Genomic DNA, 6,000 nt, shown 5'->3' with positions numbered 1-6,000 from the left:
TTAAATCCTGCTAACAAACCTCCATCCTGATTTTAATCTTGTTTTAAATCTTGCAAGCAGGGTCTCCAATAGAAATGTAGATATGTGCTGTCACTCAGTAGTTGGAGTGGATTTTAAAGTATTCAGAATGAATCAGTGATAATCAGGAAGGCAGGACATTGCCCAGCAGCACTGGGAAGTGTATTTTTTTATTATTTTTAATGGGAAAAGGGTAAAGTCAACCTGAATTGATTAACCATTTCCACAGTTTTTTATCGGTGTTTATTGGCTATCCACCGATAATTTTTTTTTGTACCGGTGGTGTTTTTTTTCGGATTTTATAGGTTAAAACTGAAAATCAAAAGCCCTAATTATAACTAGCTATGGCCCTCAGAGTCACACGCAGCTGCACATTCTCTGGGTACAACAGTAAAACGTACTATTTCATTTTAAGTTTGGCCGTTAATTTACCTTGTTCTACATATTATTCTAAACTGAATTATTTAAAGCAAATTTCACTGAGATACCACTCTCATTTTAAACTCAATGTATGCTTGTAGTCGAAAGAGTTGAGTGAATTTCATTATTAAATTATCATCATTCCATTGGAGAATTCTGAGGTGCTACTTTCGGCCAAGTTCCTAAAATTAATTAAACATGAATTCAGGGCATACAGGACTGATAAGTTTATCTAAAGCAAAAAAGCTACTTCATTCATACTTAACAAGCTTTACTTTTTACCTTGCCATTTGCCCATGTGTCCTTTCTATTGTGTTGTGTCTTGGGATATATGATCATAGCTTTTCATTCATTCTTGAATCCATTGTTCATTCACGTTTTTCTATGTACAGTAAAACAAGTCATCACCAGAGGGCTTGTTGTAATTAATTTGTACAGTAAGCTAATCCTGTTGGGTTTTTCTAATTAAATTAAATGTAACTGATCTGATCTGTTACTGTTCCAATACATTATAAAAGACAAATGTAACAGGGGTGATCCTGGACTGTCTGGCACTGCAGTCACGTAGGATCCACCTTGTCAGTCATGGCAGTGACAGGGAGAGGTGGGGGAGAGGGTGTGTGGGCTTTCCCTCTCTCCGAGTGGCTGAGAGGTGGGCCTTGGGAAATTGCTCGGCCTATAAGAACTGCGCTTGGTTGTGCATTTGGGTGGCCATGTTTGGGCAAATAAAGACTGTCATCTGCTATCAATGCCCACAATGTGCAACACCCAAACCATTTCTGCTTGTGCTACATTTTATCACATCAGGTAATGTAAAAAGAATGATCTGATGAAACTGATGTATAGTTTCTGAACATTTTCTGATTCAAGAAAATATAAAAAAAATTACATTTTAAGACTTTGACAAATTAGTCACCTACCTGTATTGTTTTGCACAGTATTACTAGCAATGTAAGGGTTTGAGTAAGGAACTTTTGAAAGTAGCCAAAACCATACTTAGCTGTGCACAAAAGTAAATGCAACCTTTCATACTCACTGTGCACACAAAGAAGCATAACCAATTTTCATTTACAAGCAATCAAGGCAGGCATTATAATGAGATTAATGATTGGCTCTTGTTTTTTAGTGTGTTAGTATGAGGTCAGTTTTTATTTTACACCTACTTACAATAAATAATTTTTTGTTTCAGTCTTCACATTCTGTTGTCTTTCACACCTAAGTTTTAAATACATTAGGCTATGCTTCAGTGGTCTTTATAACAAAGGTATGGCTTCTGGGGTTACATGGGTGTAACATCAGGGGTAAGTGGTGTGATTTCAGGGGTGTATATATATATATATATATAGTATATATATATATATATATATATATATATATATATATATATATATAGCAGGATTGCCTTCCCAAGGGGTAATCATTTTCATGGCGAAAGTGGCAGTCCATATTTGCTTTATGAAAACTTTCACAATTCGTGACTAAGAAAGAAACACATAAGTGAGGCAGAAGCTTTGCTTGCAGCCGAGACTGATACCTATATGCCTCGATGACACATCAACAGTGGCTTGCACAGTTTGCATTCAGAGGATTTTCAAGACATTTCTTTCAATACAGCTTATGTTATACAACATTTTGCTGTTGAGATGGCATATGAAGTTCTCTCTTGGGATAACACAAGCTGGTGGGGGGGAGGGGCGGATGGTGCTCAGTTTTTGAAATTCTAATTATTACTGTTAACATATATTTTGTATGTTTCAAACATACTCTGCCATAGCACTTCTCTTGCACTTTCTTGTACGCTAGGTATTGAGTACATATTTTACTGAAGCACTACACTGCTCCATACATGGCAGCGACACCATATAGAGTTGCTACATATAACAATTTGGTAGTGGATTTTAATTAAAAAACTTTTGTTTAAGTAATATGAATAATACAAATCAAAAGATCGAATTTTAATTTAATGTGTGATTTATAGTATTCACACATTGTCAAACGGTTACTGTTAACAGCTTGTGCCATGATGTGGATCGCAATAGAGATATGCAAACCGGTTCCTTTGAAATTGGGTACCCGGTTCCTGCTTTGGAACTGACAAACTGGATGCAGGTAGGGATCCGGGTGTAGTGAGTCCTATTATGTTTTTAGTAAAACTGATTATTAATATATTAATTTCTATAAAAAATACATTTTATAACTATAACATGTTCACAAAATAAATAAGTAAAATAAAGTCTGTAAAATATTTAGTAAAGCAATAACTTTTAGTTTTTTTTAATTTTATATTTTTTAATTTTTTAATTATATGTATATCCCTGGAGAATAATTCAGTCTCACTTTTACATGAAGTGATGAAAACGCTTTCAGTAAAGTGAATCTTCTGCACCTCGAGGGCATCATTCACAGGACAACCCCAAGCCGAACACGACACGATTTCAGCTATCTAAAAAAGTAATCTGTCCCCAAGCTGATTGTGTCTTATTTTGGCTTGGGATCCTAACATACACTGGCCTGTTTGTACATACCGTGTGGTTAAAGATTTTTTTAATTGTAAGCTTTGTGAAATTTGCAATTAACAAGGTTCATATACAAGCACACAATGGCTTTCGCTGCTGTAATAAAACTGTTACTGTGCAAACTGGAGATTATTGATTATTTTGTTAACTTTAATTATACAGGGCGATTTCATAGATTGCATCATATTGTCTGAACTTCTGCTCACACATTGACATACGAACATGTTTTTCTAAATAGTTTTGGAACCAGAATCGACGTACCTGGTTTGGAACCAATTCCAAAAATCTCCTCAAATGCACATCACTAGATAACAATAAGAATAAACCATGTAATTCAGACGGGTAACGTAACATGGCAACAGGCATAAATGAAACGGCTGCTTCATTCTGATTGGACCATACTACATTTGCTTGACAAACCAGATGGCACAAATGGTAGTGACGTTGCTGCGTAGCAACAAACATTTCTGACTTGATGTGTACACAATCTTGTAATGCACACATATAGGCTCAAGAGGAGGCTCGAGGGAAGAACTATAGCTAAGGCTACGATTTTGGATTTTTTGTATATTTTAAAGACGAGATGCAGCAAAAACAAGAATTCAGGGAAAGTACACCAAATAATGTAGTTTTAGCTACATCAGCAAACACGAGGGCTTTTAAATAGTACAACAAAACCAATAATATTGTAGTGGTGGGTCCTGAGGCAGGCTGGAGAGAGGGGCAGGGCCAGCGCGATGACTGGCCTAGGACTTTCCAGCCAGGTGAGGTATCTAGCGTCAGATTGGCTGGAGCAGGCACTGCCTCCCTCTAGCTTCCCTATAAAAGGGAGTGAGAGCTGGATACCAGGGTCAAATTGAAAAGAAGCAGCAGCTGTGGACATGACTATAGAAATAAAAATTAATTTAGCCCTTGAGAACTTGCCTTGTGTTTTCCTTCTTGACATCGCTACATTGGTGTCAGAAGTGGACATGCCTCGTTCTGTGTGAGGTGCCTGCCTGCATTAACTGAGATCGCTACACTATAAAGACTATAGCTTTTGACTACTGACAAGTTTAAATGTTACTTTAGAGGACAAAACTTACAGTACATACTTCAGACTCCGACACAATTTTGCGTCAGTCGAGGGGCTCCGACCCTGTGCGACAAGTCGGAATTACGTCATGTACAATTTTGCAACGCGCCTCTTTTTCGGAAAGGCAAGATGGTTACACCAAATAATGTTTGAAATTCTCCCTTTCGGGTTCTCTGTTGATTGAGAGGACAAATGTACCAACGACATCGCTTGTATAACTCAGCACATCTACTTAAATGTAAATGTATCCAATTTCACAAATCCAGTTTGTATTTAAAGCATGAACAACAGCTGTGACCACTTAGAGCAGTCAAAAGGGCTTTTAGCTGTCTACGCCTGACATATCGCATTCATCTGCAACAAAATTATGAACCAGGCCTTAATAGTTTTTTACTATTCTGTAATAAACATGTTGTAATGAAAGCCTCTATAAGTTGATTTTCCAATGCAGTTGTTCTTCTGTCTTTACAGAAAACAGCTCATTAAAAACATTTTTAAAAGTATTTTAGCTGGCACATGCTTGCCAGCATGTTCGCTGACATGGCTACACGTAAATGCTGCTTGTATTCACAATCAAACAATTTACAGATACAGGCAGGTTTGTATTTTCAGTGCATGTTATACTGCATTTTGTAAAGGAAATAAAGGAAGTGACTAAGCAAATGTGTTTTTACATCCATTTCCAAGATTTCCCAGAACCAGACTTTTTTTTTTTCAAATTCACAATTTCCATGAGTTCCATGACAAAATTGTAGCCTTAACTATAGTTACTGACAGGGGACTATAATGCCCGAAGCAGCAGGCCCCTTCCTGAGCATCCTTTTAGTTTCCCGCTATGAGCCGAGGTCTGCAGTCCATATTTGTTTTATGAATGAGTCAAGTAAATTACAATTATTAATCAAGATTTTGTTTTTCATTGCATCGTATTTATTTACATCGTCGAGCTGGATTTTAAGTAAGGCTTCTATGATGATTTTAGTGTTGGCAACATCTTTTGTTATGTAGTGTATTTTGTAATTCATTTTCTGTTAGTTACAATATCGATGTCCAGATGCAGGTTTGTCCAGTATTTTGCATTGTTTTGTGTGGCGAGGTGGACGCTCAGCATGATGACATCATTTGCAGAAGGGAGAAAAAACACTAAATCACAGTGGTCACAGCTTTTAAGGATCCCGTGAAATTTGCCATTTGTTTCTAAGCAGTGTGAAAATAGGAATTGTTCAGTACATATCTTTTGAAATAGCTGCAGTGCAAAGTTAAAATGGTTAGAAAACATCTAATAACAGCGAAAGTAGCAAAATTAAGTTCTTGGCAACTAGCCCAAAATATCTAAAAAAAAAAAAAAAAGACATAAGGGAAAAGGATATTGTTGTAAAATTCTTAATTTACAATCTGAATTAAATGTAGTCTATGTTCAGATTGTTTGTCGGATAATGAATGCATGTTCAAATTAAAAGGTAAGCATAATCCTGTTAAGGCTGTTTGAAAATGTACTGTTAAAAAAAATGGTGGCGACTAGGAGTGTGTGTTGAAATACATGTTAAATACATTAAACACATGCTTAGTATTAGCACACATATTAAAAATATTGCATTATAGTATATTGATATCTATTTTTTAAGTTACAATCTTAGCTGTGATCATTCCATAAAATTGTGATTTTTGCATATTTTTACTGTGACAGTGTTACATCTTTAATCATTTATTTGTGTGATAGTTATCCCTGAATGGGACACTAACCTTGCAGAGGTATGAATGGCTCTAGTTACCTAGTTAAGGAAAATCATTAAAGATCTGGAAAATGTAGATAATAATGTTTATTCACACTTTATCAATGGAGGTGGAATCCACAACACCCAGAGATACAGGTTTGTGAATATAACCTAATTTTCCTATTGAAGACATGGAGAAAAACTTCTAGTCTAACCTTTACCCCTGTGAAGGATAATTATTCACTCAAATTAAAAACAA

At 36.0% G+C, this 6,000-nt stretch overlaps 1 protein-coding gene across 1 annotated transcript in view; it reads left to right on the top strand.

Annotated features, from left to right (window-relative positions):
* The window catches only part of LOC121309315 (parathyroid hormone/parathyroid hormone-related peptide receptor-like), a 131,072-nt gene that overhangs the window by 25,201 nt on the left and 99,871 nt on the right, over nt 1–6,000 (top strand). The gene's annotated exons all lie outside the window — the stretch shown is intronic.

Source organism: Polyodon spathula, chromosome 3 (genome assembly GCF_017654505.1).
Source record: "Polyodon spathula isolate WHYD16114869_AA chromosome 3, ASM1765450v1, whole genome shotgun sequence".
NCBI classification, from domain to species: domain Eukaryota; kingdom Metazoa; phylum Chordata; class Actinopteri; order Acipenseriformes; family Polyodontidae; genus Polyodon; species Polyodon spathula.
The sequence above is the reverse complement of the archived record's forward strand: the minus strand, read 5'-3'. Positions and strand labels throughout refer to the sequence as shown.